We start from the raw sequence: 26,010 nt of genomic DNA on the forward strand, positions 1-26,010 counted from the left end.
ATGTTAGGTTGCTGGAAAGATTACAGAACGTCAGGATACACAGATGAAAAAAGCAGCTTTTAATACCAAGAACAGCATAAAATCAGGCTGGAAGAATGAACAAAGGTGCCCCTACTGTTCCAACCCTGTAGAAACAACAGAAAGTTGGTAAAGTGAAAGGATGTATGTGTTTCAGAGCTGGAAAACAAGAATGGGAAGAAAAGAAAGTAGAGGAAAAATATGTTAAAAGCAAGAATTATTAAATATATGACAAAAAAGTAGAGTTACTCTATAAAACCAAATGCCAGTGCTTTGAAAATACCCATCGATGTTGGGAAATAGGAAGAAAGTATTCAAATGGGAAGGAGAACAAGGGAGGAGGGAGGGAGAAAGGAAGGAAGCAACAAGAAAAAAAGTGAAAATAAAAGCAAAGAAATGAAACAAAGCTTTTGTACAGGGCTTGAGGCAGGAATGGGGTAAAATAAAACTTATTTAAACAAAGAAAACACCCATGAAAAATACAGGTCAATGGGATGTGCCTTCTTTACAAGGGATTAGTAGGGGCATTATGGGACCCTATAACCATGAGCTGAAAGAAGCATTTTCTCTCTATAAGTTAATTATCTCAGGTATTTTGTTACAGTAATGGAAAGCAGATTCATACAGATGCTGCTACTAGCAATCTTGGGGCATGGTCTCCCCGATATATCAGGTGCAGCTGCAAATTCACAAACAACATGAAACTAGAAGTAACCTGAAGACAGATTACATAAGAACACTAGAAGTACATCTGCCAATCTTAATTTTTAAAAAACAGTAATGGTATCTTAAAAACTTAGGTTACAAGGAGGCAATGTGAATAGAAGAGAGTGGGAATAAACTCTTCTTTGCCTTCCTTTCTGGAGCAGCAGAGTAACCGAAAGCCTGGCTGATGTTGCTGAGAACATGAGTCCTGGGTTTCTCTACTGGAAGACAGAGTGTGGAGTTACGTTTCAATGGTGCCCAAGGGCACAGCCATAGTAAACACACTACTTATCTTTTCTACAAGCAGGGGCTACAGGGCTTGTTGCATGCAAGCCCTCAAAAGGCTGCTAAACCTCATAGATCTTGGGAGGCCCAGAGATCTCCCAGAGGAGACTGCAGGGGAGCTTGTACTTGGGCACATCTGGAAACATGGAGGATACCGCCTCAGCTCAATGAGTGGGCAGCAGGTCTGTGTACTCCTGAATCCCAGTGCCTATTGGACACTGAATAGCTACAACTATTGAAACATGTGAGTAGCCCAAATCCCAGTAATGGACATAAAACTCCTCTCAAGGTAACTTAGAAAGACTAAACTTAAAATCAAAACCTACTAAGCAGAAATAAGGGATCAGGTAACTCAAAAGGTTGCCAGTTTAGGTGTGATCGCAAGGAGAAAAGATTCTGAGAAAGTTGAGCTGCAGAGTAAGCTGGCCTGGTGTTCTGGCTCCACAGACTCAGACACTAGCAGCATCAGCGGTAGACTAGAATGCTTTAGAGGGCTTTCTGGCCAGCCCCTACTGGACAGCTGAAGTTTAGAGGTAGACTTGTTGACATAAAGACTGGCATTTCAGACCACTGTCAGAAAAGCAGCCCATCGCTTTCAGGAAGATGGTGGATTGGTGAACAGCACAGTAACAGCCTCTCTGAGATTTGGTGTCTAGATGCTATAATATAGCAATGTGAGAAAGAGGAGGAGGGAAGTAGGTCTCCAGGACCCAGAGAGGTTCTGAAGTGAGAATGGAAGCCCATGAGGAGAGTGATAAGAAAGACTTCAAAGAAGGTGGTGGCAAGCGGTGCTTTCTCCCTGAGCCCTGACTCACTGCGTGGGAAGGCCAGCTCAAACCTGCAGGTGCACAGTGACTACTGGTGACCTCCATGAAAAAACCCATCAGTGGAACAGAGCAGTGAACTCAACAGACTTCAGTGGCTGGTGAGTGATTCAGATTCAGACAGCCTCTATGAGAGAGCAACTGGACAGTAGTCATCTTGGAGAGGGGCCGATTAAGCTCAGAATTCAGAGGAGCTGTAGGCTGACTCCATCAGGGCAAAGCAGAACTGACTTCAAGTAGGTAGGAGGTCATGGAGCCAAGTTCAAGACTGCAGGGAGCCGAGTTCTAGCTAGCAGAAGACACATAAGAGTGTTGCAGGCTGAGCAAATCAGGTTCTAGTCTCACAGCAAAGAGGTGGAACAATTCAAAACCCATCCACCTGGAATCTCTGAAGTGATAACAGTGGAAGTAACAAAGCAGATGAATGAGGCTCTAGAAAAAAAATCAAATCAAAAATAGTTTTAGATAACTAAAGAGATGATGACCATAATGAAGAACATGATTAGTGACTCTACAGCCAATACAGATAAAATTTTTTAAATGGAGTAGTTTAGGAAAATGATGAAAACCATAAACACCCAACATAGGAAAGAAATGGAATCCATGAAACAGATTCACACAGATATTCAGGAGATTAGAAATTCTATTGTTAATATACACAGCACAATTAGCTGATATGAAGACAGAATATCAGATATAGAAGACAGGATTGTGGTTAGTGATCATGAAAAGAAAGATCTCTTTAAAATAGCAAGGGACCACAAAATCAATCATCCAACAGCTGCTAGATGATGCAAAGAAGAGTAACATAAGATTGATCAGAGTCAATGAAAAAGCAGGAGAAAAGTGTAAACAACATAAAAAACCTATTGACAGACGTAATGGCAGAAAACGTTCCAAGCAGGGAAAAAGAATTTGACATACAGATAAGTGAGGCATACAGAACTCCAATTCACCATGATCAAAACAAAATCTACACCAAGGCATATAGTAGTAAAGATTCCAGAAATTCAATGAAAGAACAGAATTATTAAAAGGTGTCAGAGAAAAGAAACAAATCACCTATAAAGAAAAGTCCATCAAAATCACAGCAGACTTAGTGTGAGAAACTGAAAGTGTAAGTAAGGATGAAAATGGTTAAAATGAATGACTGATAATTTGAAATAGGAAAAAGTCCAAAGGTGTAGGGGTGGCAGGAGGGGAAGGGGAAAGTGAAGAAGGGAAAGGAAAAATTATGAGAAAAGAAAAAAAAATGCAAACAAAATCTATGTAAATAGAGAAGGGTGGAGGGGGTGAAGGGCGCACAGGTAATGGGGGAAAATAAGAACTAAGATACATCATGTTCAGGTACAAGCACCCAATGATAAATGTAAATATACTGTATACCTAAAATGTACCAATAAATATACTAAAAAAAAAAAAAAAAAAAATCACAGCAGACTTCTCAACACAAACCCTCAAGTCAAGGAAAGCTTGCAGTGAAGTATTTCAAACTCTAAAGGAAAACAACCTCTAACCCAGACTGATGTACCCTGCAAAACTATCTTTCAAACCTGAGGGAGAAATAAGATAATTCCATGACAGAAATTCATGATCACCAAACCAGCACTCCAAAGTGTTCTCTGACAGATATTCTAGAATAAAGAAATAACAAGGACTACAACTCCATGAACACCAGGAGAATGAATCCACCAGGCAAAGTAAACAATTAAACAGAGGGGGAAAAAACAGAACCAACAATAGACAAATAACATGACAAACCTAAGTCGATATATATGAATTATAACCATCAATGTAAATGGTCTCAATTCACCAATCAAAAGAAACAGACTGACAGAATGGATCAAGAAACAAGATACAACAATATGCTGCATACAAGAAACACATTTGATTTGAAAAGAAATTCACAGACTGAAAGTCAAAGGATAGAAAACAATACTCCATGTGACAGGAACCTAGAAAAAAAGCAGGGGTAACTATTCTATTTGCAGACAAGGGAGATTTCAAGCCAAGACTAAGAGAGACTAAGAAGGTCACTACATCCTTGTAAAGGGAACAATCCAAGAGGAAGAGATAACAATCATAAACATTTATGCACCAAATACCAGCATACCCAACTATATAAAATAAGTATCAACGGGCATGAAAAATCAAATAAGCACTAATACAACTGTAATGGGGGACCTTAGTGCCCCCACTGTCACAAATAGATCAACTAAACAAAAAAATCAAAGAAATATCAAAACTGAAACAAACTTTTGCACAAATGGACTTAGTAGATGTCTATAGAGTGTTCCACCTCACAACATCAGAGTACACATTCTTCTCAGCTGCACATGGGACATTCTCCAAAACAGACCACATACTAGCCAATAGAACATGCTTAAGTAAATCCAAAGGAACTGTAATTATCCCAATACATATTATCAGACCATAGTGCAATGAAACTGGAAATCAATGGCAAAAGAAACCACAAGAACTTCATAAACACATGGAAATTAAATAACACCATCTCGAACAACCAATGGGTCACAGATGAAATTAAAAACAAATTAGACAGTTTGTACAATTAAACAATAATGCCACTACAACATATTGGAACTTTTTGGACTCAATGAAAGCTGTGCTATGAGGGAAATTTATAGTCGTGAACTCCCACATCAAAAAAACAGAGCAGGCTCAAATAACCTAATAATGAACCTCAAGCTTCTACAAAAAGAACATCAAGTCATGCCCAAAGCTCATACGAGGAAGGACATTTTAAAGATTCAAGAAAATTTATGCAATGGAGACTTAAAAAAAAAAAAAAGAATCAATGAATCGAAGAGTTGGTTCTTTGAAAGATTAAATAACATCGACAAACCCTTAGCCAACCTTATCAAAGAAAGGCAAGAAAAGACTCAAATCCATACAATTAGGAAAGAAAAGAGTGAAATCACAACAGATCCTGCAGAAATCCAGAAGATCATCAATACCTACTTTGAGAAACTATATTCTAATAAGATGGGAAATGGACAGATTCCTAGATACCTATGAATTACTAAACTGAATCAAGAGAATACACAAACTCTAAATAAATCAATATCAGTCAATGAAATTGAAGATATAATTTAAAACCTACCAACAAAGAAAAGCCCACACTCTGGACAGATTCACTGTTGAATTCTACAAGAAATTTAGAGAAAACCTAATGCCACTACTTTTCAAACTCTTTAATGAAATTGAAAGGGAAGTAACACTCCCACATTCATTCCTGGAAGCATTGCCCTGATACCAAAATAAGGATCCAACCAAAAAAGAGAACTACAGATGCAAAAATACTCATTAAGATACTGGCAAACAGAATACAGAAAATCATCAAGAAGATTATACACAGCAGGATTCATAACAGGGATGCAGGGATGGTTCAACATATGTAAATCAATAAATGTAATATACCATATTAACAGAGCCAAGGACAAAAAACATGATCATCTCAATAGATGCAGAAAAGTAGCTCAGTGAGGTGTGGTGGTGCACACCTATAATCCCAGCAATTTTCGAGGCTGAGCCAGGATGATCACAAATTCGAGCCCAGCCTGGGCAACTTTGCAAAATCTTCTCTCAAAATTAAAGCACATGCTATAGTTTGTAACAGCTAAATCTTGGAAACAGCCCAAATGCCTATCAACCAACAAATGGATAAAGAAGATGTGGGGTTTTTTTCAATACAATAGAGTATTACTCTGCCATAAAGAAGAATGAGCTTGAGACATTTCTAGCTAAATGGAGAGAAACCAAAAGTGGAAATGGACTAAAATGTATAACAGGTATTGGGAAATGGGAAGAAAATGTTCAAATGGGAAGAGGAACAAGGGAATGGGAAGGGGAAAAGGAGGGAAAGGACAAGAAAAAAGTAAAAATACAAGGAAAAAACAGAAGTAAAGCTTTTGTATTTAGGGAGGGGAGGGACTCATAAGGAGGGGATGAGAAAAAAAGAAGAGGCAGGATATATCATGTACAGGTGCAAATTCCCTGTGATGAGTGTTATCATTATGTATATCTAAAATGTACCAATAAATGTTTTGCTAAAAAAAAAATAAAAGAGAAGCCAAGCCAAAATTAAAGGGCAGGCTAATGGCCCTATGGGGATCAGCATAAAGTACCAGCACCACTAAGTACCAGGCAAAAAAGAGGCATTTAACTATAACCCAACTTCTGATGAGGACTCGTCATCAGTGGCTGTCAACCAGCTTCTGCTCTTGGTCTCTTCAAGCTGGAGCCACAGGTCAGTGAATGAGACCGTCAGTCAGACAAAGGAAGGCTTCACAGCACAGGAGCCCTCCTTTGAAGACGGACTCCATCACCACTGCTGCTGTGAGCCAACTAACAAGGGAGGGTGCAGAAAGGTGCTTACTCCATGCCAGGTCTACCTTCTCGCCTGAACCCCCATCTGAAGGTGACAGAGCACCTCCCAGTCTCCCAAGGCATCAGTCAGCCTCAGTGCTGTGGCAAGAGCGGGGGCTGCAGCCTACCCTCACTGACCCTTCTGTTTCAGGAACTGCTTTTCGTGATTCCAAGAACCTCAGTTCCAAAGGGTCAGCAGTAGTGTGTTTAACAAGACACGAGAGGTCTGAGGGACCAGTGGCAGAGATTCCAGCAGACACATCTCCCTGCAGCTCTGCTAGGTGGTCCTACATACTATCTAACCACCTGATGTCCAGAGAGGGTTGAGGCATGGCTTGATTTTTCTAACTAGATATGTTTCCAAAACTGAAGAAGACAATTCGGCATCTGGAGGCACAGCTACAGAAGCACTCATGCTGAAGTTCAGCAGGACCTCAGTGAATAGTACATGACAGTTAGGGACAACTGCTTGGTGGGACAACACAGGGATCCCAGGGAACCAAAGCCTAGTGCCTCAGCACACAAGCGATGGAACTTTCCTCTCTTCTCTTTACTCTCACTGTTCCCATTCTCTCCCTCTGCTGCCTATGTTCTTTTCTCAGCCTTCCCTCTCCAAAGAACCAAAACTAAGATACGGGGAAATCAGGATTCAAACTGAAGTAATCCAGCTCCACCATCGGTGCTTCTAAACAGAGTATGCCACCCTTCAAAACAGTAAAAATGCAATGCCATACATTTGGGACATAACATCAGAAGCAATGAGTAAGTGTAATACGTACAGATGTTTGTAGTGCGGAGAGAAAATGGTGAGAAAAGGTAAAAGTATTTGTAGCAAAACCTACTTATATTCTGTAACACACAACCACCCACACCAACATGATGTAAGAATGCATTCATTGAAGAAGAACACAACAAACAAATTAGAGTGGTTTCCTGTGGCAAAGGGGGAGGAAAACGGGAGTAGATGGCCAAGGGAAAGAAGAGATAAATCAACTGAGGGCCTTACAGAAACAAAGCAAGTTTTCTGTATGAACTAAGGCAAAGATTTACTGCAGCTTCTGAACCACAGTTCAAATAGAAAGAAAGAATGAGCAAAGCACTGTCACTAAGAGGAAAAGTTACTTACTACTATAGGTTATCCAAATAAATCTTTTCCATAAAAGTATCTAAAAATTCACCTGCATGCCACCAGGAGTACATTCAGCTTGCTTTGAGTAAAGTGCTGTGACTACTGAGATATAAGTGACACAGAAGATCCCGGGGTAGATTGATAGGCAGGTAGCTAGGAGGCCTCTGTGGTATTCACAGTGAAATCTAACACCAGGATTTAAACTTGGGTGGTGATAAGGAATTAGAAAGGAAATGATGAGCAAGAGCATGGTGGGCACACCTGTAATCCCAGCAATCTGGGAGGCTGAGGCAGGAGTATCACAAGTTCGAACTAAGCCTGGGCAAATTAGCAATTCATCAAGGTGCTGTTTCAAAATAAACTAAGGTCTGGGGCTACAGCTCAGTGTAAAGGCCCTGGGTTCAATCCCCAGTACCACAAAAAAGAAAAAAGGAAGATGCTAAAAACATTCATGATACATTATGGAGATGAAGTCAACAGGACTCCTCTCCAACTGATCAGAGAAGATGAGGAATCAGATACAGTGTGCAGATTGAGCACGGGTGGCAAAGAGTTCCACTAAGACAAAGGGAAACACTGGGTGTGAGACTCTCAACGAACTAAGGGTAAATAATGTGAAGGTTGAGGTGCTAACATACTGAGCTGATCTGCAGACAGCTGCAAATACAGGTCTGAAGCTTAGAATAAATGTCACAACTGAGATATAAAGTTAAAAGAGATCACTTTAGAAGTGACTGCTGAAATCATGAGATGAAGAACAATAAAGAAAAAAACATTTCAAAGATAAAACCTTGGGGAAGGCCATTATTTAAGAGTAGTAGGAGAAAAAAATTGTGAAGAAGTAGAATCCAAAAAACACAGGATCATGGAAAACTAAAGGATTTCAAGAAAGAAAATAATGACAAGTCCTCTAACAATCAAAGGACATAAGCCCTGAAAGCATTGAGAGTCACAGTATTTTCAGAAGGGCAAATCCAAAAGCATGCCAGGCAGACAAAAGACAAGTGGCTGTGATGAGGCAGCAGAAAGAGTGAGCCACACCGGAAATGCAAGGGCTCCCTCCCGAGCCTGCTCGACCTGCGAAATGCACATCCCTGAAGGAGCCGAACTCTTCAGGTAGGAATCAGAGTGCCTAGGTGGATTTTAAAACAATGACCTTAATTCCCTAAAAATACTGTCTTAGTATGGCTTCTTTCTATTTCTGGCATTACTGCAACCCCTACTTCTTAAAACTATAGTATTGTGCTCGCTTTGGCAACACATTTACTAATATTAAAACTATAGTATTAGTCAGCACGGCAGTACATATCTATGTAATCCCAACATTCTGGGAGGCTGAGGGAGGAGGATCCTGGCCAGCCTGACCAACTCAGTGACTTAGCCAAGATCAGTGTCTCAAAAAATTTTAAAACGGCTGGGGGTGTGGCTCAGTGTGAAGGCCCTGGATTCCTGTTCCAGAATCCCATCCCCCCCCAAGTTGTAGCATTAATGTATAAAGAAACTAAAGAAGCTCAAAAGGACAATGGCAATACAGAAAAAAATTTTCCAACTTTAAGAAAGGAGAGTTTTTGTATTACTCTAATATCTTCTTAAACGTCTTCTCCTTACCTTGGAGATGTGGCTATTAAAGTGCACTTCCAATTTTCTTCAAACAGCTTTGACCTATGCTTCCACCTCATGAATTCCAAGACAGTATTAAGCTGATGCATATTTTCATAAATCTGGGGGAAAAAAGTTATTTAAGAAAGTACTATTATTTGTCAGAATACGTGAAAAAGTACACTAAAAGTATTTCACAAGTAAAATTACACATTTTCAAAGTAAAGTCAGTGAAAAGTTTTTAGAAACCCACTGCTTTACCATTTTCCCAACCACTGACCAAGTAAGTATGCTGTTAATTATGTGTGAAAAAAGTAATCACCTGCGAAATTTTCACGTTAGGTTAACATTTTGAGGAACAAAACACTTATCTCAATTTGAAAAATAAACAAAACAAGAACTGCTGTACACGTCTATAATATTCAGGTTCTTATTTAGGCAAAAACATATCTAACTACTTAGCTAGTATCCCCTTTCCTCTTTTATCACAAAGTGTTCATAGCCCCTGCAGCTACTACCTACAATAGGGGAAGATTTGGTCCAATTCTGTGGGACAGGTCTATGCAAATTAACACTGTCATCATGATCCTAATGGTTCATGTGACAAACATTCACACAACTAAAAAGATGAAAAAGATTTAAAATTTTAATTTAATTTTAAATTTATTATGCATGGTATTTATTAGAGATTTAAAATTTTTTCATTGACTATCTTTTAACTAAAACTTTAAATTGCGAAGTACGTCCTTTTCATCAAGGACAATTTTTTTAAGCTGTATGAGCACCCATTTCCCATTCCAAGGGCAAATGCCTTTGTCTTCAAGACCACTTGCAAGAATCATTTGTGTCACACTGAGGTTTCATGTCCTGGCAGTAATGTCTCTACTCCCATCGACTGGGCAACCTCAACCTGCTAGCGTATCAGATGGCAGTCTTTCTTCAGAACAGGGGTCTCCACCAGGCAGACAGGCTGTCGAGATCAGCTCAGTCTTTCCTGGTCCACACACAGACGTGACCCTGAGAGCAGTTAGGGCACTTTGTCTGTGCCAACGCCTTCTGATAGATACACCAGCTCCCCACAAGGGATCCCTCCCTAACGGTTTTCATCACACTCATATGACTGGAAAACTCCACAGGGTGTCACTAAGAAAAATGAGAGGCGGCAGAAACAAAAACCTGGGGTTTTTTAGATTAGCACGCACAAGCCCCGGAGTTCAACCCCCAGCACCATCAAAGGAGGGAAGGGAACCTAAGACATGCTAAGGGAAATCAAGGAAGACTTGACTTTAATACTCAGATGTAAACAGGCAACCAGAGGAACACGTGTGCTTTATAATATTGGTCTACAAATCATTTTTTATGTATCAGACATTGTATGAATAAAGTAAAGGTCAAAATCTTTGCATGGATACAGGATTTACATAGGCAAAATGTTCCAAACAATTGAAGCCACTTAATTTACAGTGTATTTTCCCACAGGATTTTAGCACTGCAAACTTGAGTTCAACAAACATAGGTGACACTAGTCAAAACCAAACACTATATAAATATAATAATTTTTTCACCAAAGATTTTGTTTCTGAATTTTTCAATCATGTTAATTGTAGAAAACACACTAAAGAGCAGGTAATTATTTTAAAAATACACCTGAGCATCTTAATGACTTGGTATAAAGATCAAACCTTTTAAAATATAGTCAACATTTTCTAATTCAGAGCTAACACTAGAATTTCCTCAAAGTTAATTATTTAAAAATAAATGTGGGGGGCCGGGGATTTAGCTTAGCGGTTTCGCTGCCTGCTGCGCAAGCGCAAGGACCCGAGTTCGATCCCCAGTACCAAAAAAAATAAAAAATAAAATAAAAATAAATGTGGAAAGTTAAATTTAGTCACACATTTCCTTTATAAAATAACCTTTTACTGTCACCAAAATGCACACATCCATCTTGGTTTTCTAAATTATTAAAATGGTTAAATCTTAAACCACCAAGGTACTTTAAAGAACACTACCGACTGGAGGTAGCTCAATGGTAGAGTGTTTGCCTGGTACATGCAAGGCACCGGGCTTAATCACCAGCACTGAAAAACATAATCAATACAGAACCTATTAGGTACAAAGACCCAAGATGGATATTAAAGTTATCTTTGACTCTGAGGTGCTAGAACATCACCCACTGATTTCTACATTATATAACATCTGATTTATAGAAAAGAACATACCATAAATATGCTCTTAATGTACTCAGTCTAAGCCAAAACTTAATACTTTTGAGTGTGTACCACTTATCAAAATGTAATGGAATTATTTGTATTTGGAAGAATGAGTAATACTGATTGTAGATTTTTTCCTTCTACCTTTCCCAAACAGTTTGTTCCTACCTGCATGTTTCTTCTCGAGTTCTGTACACTGTTTACTATATGTAAATACTACAGCTGTGTTTTTCAAAATGAGTACAAAATTACAAATTATACTTTACAAACATTTCAGTTGGGATCTTAAAACAAAAGGCAGTACTGTTATAATCTTTAGTACATTATCTAGAAAAACATACTGCAGAAAAACAATACAGTTTTAGCTTTAAGTAACTCAAATGACAATATAATTTAGGTTAGTTTACTATTCACTTGTAAACACAACATAGAAAGGATCAGCTCATAAACAAGCTGTATTCTAAATATTTTAAAAGTTCATTTATCAATTGATTTTGAAACTCAAGATGCCTCTTCTCAAATCCAAAGACACAGTGGTATTAAATAAACATGTAAATGAATTTTAGTGTATAATTCTTCTGCTGAAGCTTATTTCCTTATCAAACTAAGTTTCTTTTCTTATAGATTTCTGTGTCCTAGAATTGAGCAATTTATAACCTAGTAGGATTTCAGCAAAGATTGGATGATGACTCAATGATATGAAACTGAGCTGTCTAGAAAATCTATCTGAACTACACAAGAGAAAACAAAATACAAGAGAGGGAAGTGTCTTCCAGAGAGGTATCAGAAAAAGATTCTTGGGCCAGAAAGCTCTGGTCAAGTCAATTATGATCATTTCTATTATTATTATTTGATATAAAAGCCATGATCCACCAATACCAAAACTATTCATGCACCTATATTCTTCGGGGGGGGGGGTGTAATAGCAGCACAATCTGTCAAAGTTTGAAATCTTGGAATAAGTCTCACCTCCCTTTGCTACACTGATTATATTCAGGCAGTTATTAAATGCTGTCCATTCTTATAGGACTTTAAAGTCTTCTGGAGCTCTACATACACCCTTTAAGATCAGGTTCTCATCTTTCATGTAGCTCATATTAGTTCTTACTTCTACTGAATGTACCTGTGTTTCTAAAATACACTATCATGAAAAGATCATAATATATCAGGAAACTGCATATTAAAACCACAGTGAGGGCCAGGGATTTAGCTCAGTGGTTCAGGCACCTGCCTCACAAGCGCAAGGTCCTGAGTTCGATCCCCGGTACCAAAAAAAAAACAAAACACAGTGAGATTCTACCATATAGCATTAGAATGAGTGCAATAAAGGGAGGGCAAAAACATATGTTAGTGAGGATATAAAAATAAAACTGGAACCCTCATACATTACTGACTGGAATGTAAAATGACAGTCACTGAGAAAAAGGTTGTCAATTTCTTAAAGTTAAATATAAACAAACTCACCACATGATCCCAAATTTTCTCTATAGAAATCTACCCAAGAAAAATGAAAAACATGCCCATACAAAGAATTATCTACAAATGTTCCCAGCATCATTATCCAGAACAACTCCAAACTGGAAACAATCCAAATAGCCATCACCTGCTGAATGACAAGAGTGGCAAGTCCACAGAATGGGGTAGCACCAGACAGTAAGAACGAATGAAATACTGGCACACATTAGAGCACAACATGCTGAGAGAGAACCAGATACAAAGACCACATATTCTGTCATTCTATGTACATAAAATGTTTAGAAAAAGGCAAATTTAGAAACATGAAGCAAAGGAATGGTTGCTAGAAGAAGCAGCAAAAATGGGCCATGGAAGTAATCTAAAATATTCACAAAACAACTCTAAAATTACTAAAAATAAAAATATACAAGTGTACTTAAAACTTTTTCAATTATTTCCAATTATGTACAAAATGAAGTCCAAATTCTTCAGGAGGACATTCCCAGCAGGCTATCATCTGCTTTCCACTCACTTATCCTCCCTTATATTCTACTGCACTTCCCGTTCCAAAGCCTTCTGTCGGCCATACAAAACTACTGTGTTTGCTATTCCTAAGGATGCCAGGCTATTTAATGGTTTTCCCTTTCTTCACATTTAAATTCTAATTCAAGAGGTCAATATGTCTTTGTTTTTGTTTTTTTATAAGGTCATTATGTCTTTATTGTTATCTTTTGCCAGTGGACTTTCAACCATCCTCACAAAAACTCATGTCAAAGATCTCTTCTGTTAACTCCCCTGGTTACTTGTTCCAAAAGGTTCTAGTAAGCAATAACATGTAAGTGCAGTACAACTATTTATGTATTTCTTCTCTATGAAGATAACCTCAATATCAGAGCAATAGGATTTTACCAGTACCCATGTCCCTAGGGTGTAAAGTACAAGTGAATGATGAATAACACTAAACAGAAAATTGAAAAAGTGTGTAAAATGAGCTCTGCACCAAAAAGACACAACATAAGGGTCTAGACTGCCTCATTATGGAAGAAAGAAAAATAGGAAGTCACCCAATGTCACCTAAATATTTGTTAGTATGGGATCCATTAAGTAGCCATAATGGATACTAAGCAGTCATTACAGAGAATGAGATACATCACATGTATTTTTATGGACATAGAAAGACATCCCAAATACCTTAACCTAATTTTTAAAAAATTAATAAAATAAGACACTCCATTGTTTTATTTAGTTAATTTTTTGAGACAGGGTCTCACTATGTAGTTCAAGCTGGCCTTGATAATTCATTGTTTTAGAAAGGAGACAAAGCCATACACACATACAGGAGTGTGTGCATCATGCATGAAGAAAGTGAAAGGCTGAAAGGTCACACATGCAACTCTTCTGATGCAGGAAAAAAGTGGAACAGCTTAATGCCCATCAACTCACAAATGGATATTTAACATGTGGCCTATCCATAAAATACAAAATTATTCAGCAATAAAAATAAATGAAGCCATAAGAAGAACTGATTCATGATCAAATTTGGATGAGCCTTGAAAATATTTGCTGAATGAAAGCAGACAGATGCAAAAGGGCAGGGATTGTACAATTCCATTTAGATGAAATATTCAAAACAGTTATAATCCCAGAGACAAAAAGTAGATTGGTGGTCGTGTGGAGCTAGAGGTTGGGATGGAAACAGGGAATGACACCAAACATATGACTGATGAAAGGAAAGTAATAAACTTTATCAAAATTTAAAACACTTGCTCTGCAAAAGACCTTTTTAGGGAGATAAAAGAACAGGACACGGGCCGGGGATTTAGCTCAGAGGTTCCTGCGTTCGATCCCCAGTACCAAAAAAAAAGACAGGACACAAGATTTGGAGGACATATTTACAAACCATATATAATTATGTGGCAAATGACTCATCTAGAATATATGAAGGCATCTCAAAACTCAGCAACAAAAATTCAACTAAAAATGGGCAAAAAAATGAAGACGTTTCACTGAAAAGGATATATGAATGGCAAATAAGCAAGAAAGATATGGTTAACATCACTACTCACAGAAAATGCAAATTAACCGTGGGCTGATATCATCACCACACACCCAATGGGACAGCTAATATTAAAACACTGACAATACCAAGTGCTGGCAGGAATATGAGAAGAAAATAGCCAGTGAGCAGAGCCACTTTGGAAAAGTTCGGCAGTTTCTTTAAAAAGCTAAATCTATACCACTGCGTGACCCATAAATTGCATTGCTGGACACTGACGAAGCTTCTTTACTTGGCCAAACTTTAGTCAGTTTCCCAATACGTCTCCAGGGCTACCTGTGCACTCTATAAAATACGATTTTACCAAAGAACCCCATACTAAGTCAGTTTAGCAAAAACCCTCCTCTCGGTATCTGATCTATCAGGTTCTTCACATCTGATCACACTGGCAGGTCTTCAGGAAGAATCTGGTTAGGTAGGTTTAACCAGAATGTTCCCCATACACCTGTTTCCCTTGGTAATTTTCCATCCACTTGGTCCAACCCTGCTCCTTGTCTCTAAGTCCTCTTGCCTAGACTGTATTTGGAGTTGTTCCTACATTCGTTCCTCTATTGCAAGACTCTGTTGCAGTGTTGCCTATAACTACAATAATGGTCCCAAATAATATACTCCTTTACTACACTTCAACAAGTGTCACAGGCTGGTGGTATAGCTCAATGGTAGTGTGCTAGCCTAGCATGGGCAAGAACCAGGTTTCAATCCCCAGCACCTCCAAGGAAAAAATAAAAAGTAATTAAATAGCTTTTTCTTTAACCATACCTGTTCTCAAGTAAACTAAAATTTATCTCCACATAAAAATCTAAACATTAGTGTTCAGGGTAGGTGAAAACTAGAAAAAACTTACAATGCTTCAACAGGTGAATTGCTAAGCAAACTGGTACATCCGTAATATGGAACCCTACTTGGCAATAAAAAGGAATGAACTTCTGATTTATGTAAGTTGGAGTGATATGAAGGAATTAGACTGAGTAAAAGAAAGCCAATTTAAAAGGCTCCCAAATTTTATGATTTCATTTATTAAACATTTTTAAAATGACAAAATCAAAGAGATGAAAAACAGATTAATGGTTGCTGGTGAAATTATTTGTGTCCTAAGGTCACAGTAATTACACAAATCAGCACATATGTTTAAATGGCACAGAACTATTCACACAAAATGTACCAATGTCAATTTTTGGTTTGTTATTACATGTGGGTAGTAAGAAGTAACCACTAGGGGAAAGATAAAGAGTAAAGGGACCTCTCTATTTTGCAATTTCCTGTGAATCTATAATTACTTCAAAATTAAAATGGTTTTAAAACTTACTTTCTTAGATACATTTTTTTTTGTACTGGGGATCAAACTCAGGACCTTGCACTTGCGAGGCAGGCTCAGCGCCACTGAGCTAAATCCCGGGCTAAAACTTACTTTCTCAAAATGATGGTCTCGCCTCTGCTTTCCATTAGATTCTGAATACTAAAGTAACTGCTCAAAGACTATTCAAGATAACATTCTTTCTTTGAAATGATCTTTCTTTTACACAGATGTAAAATATATATGTGTGTATATGTGTGCAGACACATGCATTTTTTTGAACAGCAAAGAAAGACTACAATGAAACTTCAGTTCTGCAGTGGCTTCTAGATTCCTGTAGAATGCAGAGTTCCCATGGAGAAGACCACAGAAAGCTGCAGTTCCCAGGCAACTTCAGAGTTCTGGGTCTCAAGTAAGGACAGGGCCCTTTCCCTCCCACTGGCCTCCTCCAGTGGCTGGGTGGGGGCGTGTCTGCTTCTAAGTAAGAGCCAACCTGTTCTAGGATAGCACCTGCAGCAGAGCCAACTCCCAGATAATCAGCTACCTCTCAATTTGAATGAAGAATGAAACCACTTCTAAATTCTTTTTAACTTTTCTTTACAATTTACTAATACGTATTCACAATATATGACATTTAAATTATTTGATACATCTTCTAAGCAAACCCAGTCAGTAGAGAAACATATACTACCCTTTTTTTTTCTGTACAGGTTCTGAGAAATTATCAATAGGCTATTTTTTTTTAAGTGGCTAATAAGTAAAAGCACCACAAAGTAAGTTCCTTAGAACAGTCCCTACGTAAAGCAGTCAAATTCTGTTATCAGGAAATACCAGATGATCCTAGCTTACTAAGTGTTCTCCAATTCTAAAATGTGCACCACTGCACCTCCTCAGCATATAAATTCAAAATGAACACTCCAAACACCAATTAGAGTCCTGCTGTAATAAAGCAGAGCCCTCAGGGACGATTAGTACACAATGATGTTCACTCCATCTCTAAACAGCCCCAAGAGTGCTGTGTTGATGTCCTTATTTTCTTTTTTTTTTTGATACTGGGGATCGAACTCGGGTCCTTGCACTTGCGCAGCATGCGGCGAAACCACTGAGCTAAATCCCTGGCCCTATTTCCTTATTTTCATATGTATGTTTTAGTTTGTTTCATATGTATGTCTTTCTTTTTGTTAAGTTTTCTCCCCTTTTCGAACAGCTCACCAGGATGTATGCTTGTTAATAACCCCTTCCCCTCCACACTTTTAATTTATATCATCATGGGGTCTTGAAAATTGTAGCACTAGTTTGGGATCTCTTTAAAGAAAAAAAAAAAAGGCTGCATATGATGGCTTGAGGCTCAGGATGTAAGAAAGGAACATACCTCCTATCATAAAATCATTTAAATACTACTATAATTTTCAAAATAAAGACCACTTCAAGAAGAGAATGATGACACACATGCATGAGTCAGTCCAAGAAAACACCAAGATACATGCAGCTACAAACCAAACACAGCTCTCATACCTGCCTCACACTTCCAACAAGATACACTGTTACTCAGCACACAAAGGAGCCCTCAGATCTTGCTTTTCCTCCCAGAAACCTCTTCCTCCGGAATTTCTCATTCAGCTCAATCCACAACTGTTCAAAAGAAAACACTGCCATCACTCCCCAAACCTCTATATCCTAACCTAAATAACCTTTTGTACGGCCACTGCAAGGCACACACAATATCCACAGCAGCTCCTTCTCAACAGCAAAAGACCCAGAAAAACCAAATGCCTAATGGTAACATGGGTGAAATGCACTGTATTCACAAAATGAAACTGTCCCCTAGTAGTGGAAATAAAGCAACTTCAGCTAAGTATGTCACTATGAGTAAGGTCTTCAAATGTAATACTGAATGAAAAAAAATCCATTTCATTCACTCATATGAAGCTCAAATATAAGAAAAATTAAAATATATATACATACATACACACTCTCACACACACACATATATATGGGAAAATACCACTGGTAAAACTGAAGGAAAATTAAGGGACTGACACCAGATTTATTTAGAGTAGAGAAAAAGCCACAGGCTTGAGGCACGGAGGGGTCCATGCCTGCCATCACATTTTTTAGAAGGTTGGGACAGATTTAGTCACTGTTTATTATTACTGCTCAAAATGTACATATACTTTATATATACCCTTATCTGTAGGAGAGATTTTAGAATAAAAATTCTATTATAATCTAAAACTAATACAATTAAATGCCAATATTTTTAAAATCCAGGCATGAGGCACACAGGTGTCTATTATACTTTTTATATTTTCAGAATATACCGTAATAGAAAAAAATTAAGAGTAAAACACTACAAGGGCCAGGGATTTAGCTAAATAGTGCCGCACCTGCCTTGCAAGTGCCAAGGTCCTGAGTTCAATCCCCCAGTACCAGAAAAAAAAAAAAAAAGAGAGAGAGAGTAAAACACTACAAATTTGTATTTTGAAATTTAAAGATACTATATAAAATTCATTAATAGCAATACATCAACACAAATACTAAGCTATTGACGGGGATTTAGCTCAGTGGTTTCGCCGCCTGCTGCAAATACTAAGCTATTAAAATGGAAAAGAAAAACAAAATAAATTTTACTTCTCCTGTTACACAATGGAAAAATACACAAAACAATCTAATATACAGAATCCATTCCAAAAAATTTAATTTGTACTAGTCACAAAACACAATCAGCAAAGTGTATGATATCATATACACACACACACACACACACACACACACACACACATTTTTTCTTTTAAAGGAAAAACTAGATGACCATGGTGAGGGAAAGGAGGGAGGTGGTGTAGTGGCTTACTCTAAATTGAAGTAAATCAAAGAACTATGAAAGCTGAATGCTATATATATATATATATATATTTTTTTTTTGGTACTGGGGATCAAACTCGGGTCCTTGCACTTGCGCAGCAGGCAGTGAAACCACTGAGCTAAATCCCCAGCCCCAACATATATTTTTTGATTGATTCTCAAACCAAAACAGCTGTGAAGAATTATTTTGGAAAATAAATTTAAATAAGGGCACTATATCAGAAAATATAACTGCATTAAAACTAAATCTCTTGGGGCCAGGGATTTAGCTCAGTGGCACTGCACCTGCCTTGTAAATGCAACGTCCTGAGTTCGATCCCTGGTACTGCAAAAACAAAAACCAAAAAAAAAAAAACAACTAAATCTCTTAGATATAGTAATTTAGTTCTTTAAGAAAACAACTGTTATTAGGATACACCACCTAACAGTTATGATCTAAGTGTCAAGATTTTCAGCTTAGTTTCACATAGCTCAGGGAAAAAATGTCTGTTTTTATAAGGACAGAATTAGAAAAAGTAAATGGGGCAAAATGTTAGCAGATAAACTGGAGAAGGACATGTGCATATTTACTATACAATTAACTTTCAACTTTTCTATTAACTTGTAACTTTTTGTTTGTACTATTTTGCAGTACTGGGGATTAAATGCAGAGGTGCTCTACCACTGATATATCCCTATACCCAGCCCTTAAAAGTTTATTTTGAGACATGGTCTTGCTAAATTGCTTATGCTGACCTCAAATGTTCAGTCTTCCTACCTCAGTCTTCTGAGTAGGTGGAATTAAAGGCAGCTCAATCATAGTTTTTAAAGTAAAAATTTGGGGAAATACGTACTTGATTTTATCAGAAGCTTAGTAAACAATGTTGATCTGATGGAGGTTATTAAAATCAAAACTGACAGATTTACAAGAAAGTCCCAAAAGGCTTTCCCAATCAGCAAATTTTAACATTTTCTGGAAATTACAAATTGTAAATTGAATGAAAAATTAAATTGAGCTTAGACTGTCAAAGACTACACCTATGCTTCAGAAGTACACTACCGTAAGCAATCTGAGGGCAAGAACATCTTTTTGGTAATTCAAGTATATACTTTTTTATAAAAAATTTTTTGATACTGCTGAAATACATATAACTATGCTGATACATTAAAATGTAATGTTTACAAATGTTTTATTTAGCAAATAGAATATTTTTTAATGTAAGTTATCAGATCTTTTATTTTTGTGTATTTATTTAGGTACCAGAAATTGAACTCGGGACCTTGCACTTGGGAGGCAAGCGCTGAAGCCACTGAGCTAAATCCCTGGCCCACAAATAGAATATTTTATAACTTCTTTTACAAAATAGATTTACTTTCTAATGATGTATGGTCTGAGATTATATTTAAAATCTTTTCAGTATTGCCAATGCAATGTAATAAACGGTGGAATGAATTCCTTTACATAGCTTCCTAAAAGCTAATTATAATTTATAAAAAATGGATAAATACGTATCACCTTAAAGATGTACTGCTTATGTCAGACTTTAACTAAACTCTCATATAATATTTAACTTAATTATTATTTACTAAAAACTCATCATTAAAAATCCAACTGTCATCCTTTCGAGATGTATGCATGAATAAGCTTAAACAAATGTAATTCTAAAACTTACATAAAATTATTTTCAGTTAACAGCACCCATGTGAAGTCCATCGCTTGTATGGGAATATGCAAGCCAACCACATGCACCAGCCGGGGAAGCAGTCTAGAGATCCTTCCTCCAGAGGCCAGGTTGGGACTGCATTACTACATGTCCGCAGGTGGGTAAACAATGGGAGGAAAGTGTTAGCCAGGAAGCCTACATTTAAGTTCTCACCCCCATGTGATGAGAGGCAGGTGGTTAATTACTGTTCTGTGCCAGTTTTTAAACAGGGGAGTCACACACCTAAGGGAGGGGCCTGTGGCCAGGATGGGCAGCAACTAGGGCAACCAAGATTCCAAGAGGAAACAGCAACAGGTCTGGAAGAAACTCAGGCAATTGGAAGCAATGATCTCAATGCAATGCATACGAGCAGCCTGATGAGAGACTACCACCTTCCTCGCAAAATCATACCATGTGCCTTTGGGATTGTACTTGTGAGAGTCAGTATGTTTGAATTTCAGAGAATATTATCGATAGGAAGGTAAGAATGAAAGAAGAAAACACATCTACCCATATCTGTATCACTTGCTAACACTACTTTAGTAAATTTTAAAGTATTTAAGGCATAGCTTCTCACCCACAAACAAAATGTAATCAACATGAGCAGTCAAAAATTTACTGAAATTTAAATAATGGTACCAGATGACAGCACATACATGCACTTAGCTGAGGTGTACAAAAGACTACTGCTGTACATGTGGAAAAATCACCGAGGCTGGGTCTAGAGAAGTAATTCAAGCAGCCTTCCAAGGCTTGGCAGGACCTGACAGCAGGCAAGAAGGGAATGGTGCAGGTTCAAATATTCAAACAGATGTTCCACCCAGCAACCCAGGAAGGTGCCCTGCGACTGGCTCTGGCCCTACTCGAGCTCCAGATTCTATGCTGGCAGAGCAGAATCATCAACATATGGTCTAACTGAGATGAAAAGCACAGCCACACTGAGGCCCATGCCCATGAGAAATGTCTCCTTCCCACCAAGCACGGAGATCACACAATCGTTCTCAGTACAGAACCCCCTGCAGCCAGACGTTGAGAGGCTGCCAATCCATGCTCCATTCTTAGGCAAAAAGAAGAACACAGGGATAAGAGCAAGGGCTCTGAAGCCAAGGTTGAGCACCAAAGTTAGAATTCTGGCTCCCTTTCTTACCTGTTGTGTTCCTTTAACTACACTGTTTAACCTCCTCTGCACCTATTCTGTACAACTGGAACACAACTGCACACATCTGTAAGGTGAGGCTAAAAGGAGTTAGTACAAGTATAGCACTTAGAATAAGCACCAGGTGAACAGTAAGCCTTTCTAAGTATAACTACTACTATCGTTCTCAGAAAACACTCAGAATCACTGATGGAAACACCATTCAGTACTTAACAACAACGCCCAATAACATCAAACACCTTCCTGGGATTTAAGAACTCAAGAATGGCCAACAATGATGCATATTAAATGAGTGAATCATACTGTCTGTCAATTCTATGTGGATAAAGTGGTTTTACAAATTCTTATCCCTCCCTCCCAAAACACAGTAAGTAGGCCACAAGGTATTTAGGAGTTTATCCATACATATACTAATATCAAAATAAAATGGGTCAAAACAGAAAGATTTAGGATCTTTATCTAGATATGCACATTCATCCTCTCTACACATTCATATCCACTACCCACACACACTGTTCTATGAGGTTAAATGAGCATAACTTCTCTAGAGGATAACTTAGCAATGTGTATAAAACACTCAGTAGGCCTAGCAATTCTACTAATTAAAAATCTAAAAAATCATGTGCATTCAGATTTAGCTACATGGATGGTCTTAACATTTTTAATGACAGGAAAACTAGAAAAGAAAAATAATATTTTCTCATAGGAAGTCATACAATATTGTAACAGGAGCTGGCATTTCTTAAATGCTTTCAAAGTAAAAGTACTTTCTTAAGAGCTGGGGATTTAGCTCAGTGGTTTCGCCACCTGCTGTGCAAGCCCAAGGACCAGAGTTCGATTCCTGGTACCAAAAAAAAAGTACTTTCTTAAGTACTACATCATTTGACACAGAAAGCAACCCTAAGAGTCGGATAAGAATGTTATCTCCATTTTCAAGACAAAACTGAAACCCAAAGTAGTGATGTGTTCCAGGTCGTACAGCTAGTGAGTAACTGGAGCCAGGATTTGAAACTGGGCAGTCTCAACTCTGCCAAACCTCGTGGCCACTATGTTATAATGCAGAAGAATGGGTACTTGGAAATATACTCACAATATATTAAAACAGATAAAGAGCAGATGACAAAAAAGCAAGGTATGATTATTTATTTTTAGTAGACCTATGTAAATACATGAACCCTTTTTTTTGGTACTGGGGATCGAACTCGGGTCCTTGTGCTTTCAAGGCAGGCAGCGAAACCACTGAGCTAAATCCCCGGCCCCCGATTATTTATTTTTAAAAAGGATATACCCCCAAATTTAACAATGTGTTGTTGGTATTGCAGTTGATACTTTTTTTCTTTATACTTCACTATATTTGCTAAATTTCCTGTCAGAAGGTAAATTTTTTAAAGTGAGGTTCTTGTAAAAATAAGTAAAAAATGACAATCTGAAATATTGTGAAAAGGACAATAATAAAATCCATGGTAAACTGGGTCACTGATAAATTCAAGAGAAATGACATGTGCAACAGTGGCTATGGCAAGTCACAAGAGCTATAAAAGTACAGACAGCCAGTCTGAGAAGTTTGGAGATGAAAGGAGAATGGTACATTGCCTGAAGGTAGCAACAGTGTCCAGAGAAGGCTTTGCTAGCTTATTCTCAATTTGAAGGAAATGTGTTCAGGGTTGCAAAAGCAAGGAAAGGGAGAGGATGACAGGATAAAGATCTAAACGTATAAAATAGGACAACTTTGACCAAGGCAGGGATAGTCCTGTGAAACAGAAGAGAAGGACTTATGCTGAGAGATCTTTGGAATGGAGAGAGAAGAAACAGAAACAATTCTGTCCCCTCAAACTTTTCTGAGTAGAAGTGAAGTCATCTTCTAAAACCAAAACAGTGGGGACGCAGTTCACAGTGAGAAGCAAGAAGTGCTGGGAAAAGTGACAGAAAGCAACCAGGCTTATTTATTACCAGAGGTGATGGGAACCACCTGCCCAATCACCACATGATCATGAGTTCTCATCTCAACAGTTCATATCCAGACATAAAACAGAGCTGGAGGGAGCTGGGGAAATCCTTTCTTCTCCACAGTCAGCATGCATACAAGACACCCACTCAGAAAGGGTAGAAGCCAGAGTGTGCCTGGAGACTGTTACCCATGGCAATCTACGGGACAACAGTCACTACAGTCATCTGGGAAGCAGACGGTGCAAGTGCCACAACTCTAGAAGAGGAGATGCACTGTCAAGGAAGCACCTGAACATGAGCATACATTTCTAAATGGTCAATAAGTAGGTACTACTTCTTTATAATTGAAAAATTTCCCAATATAGGCAAACTGTTAAGAAACATGTTTGTTGTTGTTTTGAGACAGAGTTTCACTATGTATTCCAGGCTAGCCTTGAACTTACTATGTAGTCCAGGCTGGTCTGGAACTTGCAGCAGTCCTCCTGTTTCAGTTCCCAAGTGCTGGGATGCCAGGTGTATGCCACCACACCCACCAAACACAGTTTTTTGTTTTTCCGAGAATGGATATCTCTAGTTCAGGTTGGACTTGAACTCGCTATGTAGCCCAGACTGGCCTTGAACTTTCAGTAATCCTTCTGCCTCTGCCTCCTGAGTGCTGGGATCACAGACCTGTGCCACCACACCCAGCTACAGTACTATTTTAAATACATATACAGAGATCTTTAGAGATGGAAAAGTAAGTAGCATACTCTTCATTACATGTGTAAGGATAGTCACAAAATCAAAAGGCAAGATAAACAGATAAAAGTTAAGAATTTACATAATATATGGCCAGCATTCATACTTGATACCCAGTGCTTTACATATACTCTCACATTTAATTCTCAAAACAAGCCTATGAGATACGGACTCTTAACTCCCATTTAGGACTCTTTATTCCCATTTACTGCATACTCACTGAGTGCTAGATACATTATGTGCCTCCAGAACTAATCCAGGCCTAGGCAAAGAGGAATGAACAAACACACACACACACACACACACACACACACACGCCTCAATCTTGGCTCCTTGAAAATTATATCCTACTTTACTTCTGTATCTAAATGAGATTAAGTAATTTTTCTGAGTCAGACTTAGCAGGTGGTAGAGACGGGATTCAAATTCAAATACATCAGAACAAAGGTACATAGTCTGAATCACTCTATGATTCTGGCATAGTGAACTGCAGTTCAATAGATAAGGAAAATGACTTCTACATTTATCTAAGTTCTTCAATTTTAAAGAAAGCTTTTTGAAGCCCAGGTGAGGTGGCATACACCTGTAATCTCAGCATTCAAGAGGCTGAAAGAGAAGGATCACTGCAAGTTCAAGGCCAGCCTGGACTACATAGTAAGACCCTGACTCAAAAAACAAACAAAAAAACCAAAAACTAAAGAATGCTTTTTGAGATATATGATTATTTTGCCATTTTGCTTAAACTATTACCCTCACTATAGGAAATGACTTGTAACACTTTTCCTTCCAATCACTCTGGAAATTTTAAAAACAAAATAATAACTGTGCTGAAAAAGAATCTGAAGACCTAGGGAAAGGTTTGCTAGTTACTTGTTGAGGATTTTAAAGTCAATGTTCATAGGGGATATTTGTCTACAGTTTTCTGGTAAGGTCTTTTCGCTTTGGTGTCAAGGTAATGCTGGCCTCCTGGGCTGAGCTGGGAAGTGAGAAGGCTGGGCACTAGTTCTTCACCTGTTCAGCAGAGTCACCAATGAAGCTACGGATCCAGGGTTTCTCTCTGCCAGGGATTTCTGATAGACACTTGATCTCCTTACACAAGTTACAGGTCTATTCAGATTTTTTATTTCTTCATGATTTAGCCTTGGTAACATCTGTATTTCTAGGAATCTGTTCATTTCATCTAGGTAATTCCATTTGTTCACATGACAATTATCTGTATTACTTTTTAATTTGTATATCAATGTTCATGGCAGCATTACTCATGAGAGCTGGAATGTGGAACCAACTTAAGTGTCTATCAATGGCTGAATGAATAAGCAAAACGGTATACACAGTCAAGTCACACCAACCTAACAATGTTTTGGTCAATAACTGGCCACATATGCAACAGTGCTCCCAATAGATCATAATGAAGCTAAGAAATTCCTGTGCTTAGTGGTGCTCTAGCCTTTGTAACAGCTGGTAGCACATGCATCACTCACTCGTTTGTGGTGATGGTGCTATAAACAAATCTACTTTGCTGGCAGCTGTATAAAAGTGTAGCACTGAGTTATGGACAGTACATAATACCTGATAATGGTATGTTACTGGTTTATGTATAAACTATACTACATTTTTAATTGTTAGTTTAGAATGTGCTTTTTACTTATAAAATAGTTTACTGT

At 38.1% G+C, this 26,010-nt stretch overlaps 1 protein-coding gene across 2 annotated transcripts in view; it reads right to left on the reverse strand.

The window, feature by feature from the left end:
* Positions 1-26,010, reverse strand: part of Bmpr1a (bone morphogenetic protein receptor type 1A) — a 152,727-nt gene that overhangs the window by 62,387 nt on the left and 64,330 nt on the right. For both annotated transcript variants that reach the window (XM_087210947.1, XM_087210946.1), the window contains exon 2: positions 8,956-9,068. The gene's annotated coding sequence lies outside the window, so the exon portion shown is untranslated. The remainder of the gene's footprint in view (positions 1-8,955; positions 9,069-26,010) is intronic.

Source organism: Heterocephalus glaber, unplaced genomic scaffold (genome assembly GCF_053883595.1).
Source record: "Heterocephalus glaber isolate CG9 unplaced genomic scaffold, H.glaber_assembly_v1.0 deba00001235, whole genome shotgun sequence".
Lineage (NCBI taxonomy): Eukaryota > Metazoa > Chordata > Mammalia > Rodentia > Bathyergidae > Heterocephalus > Heterocephalus glaber.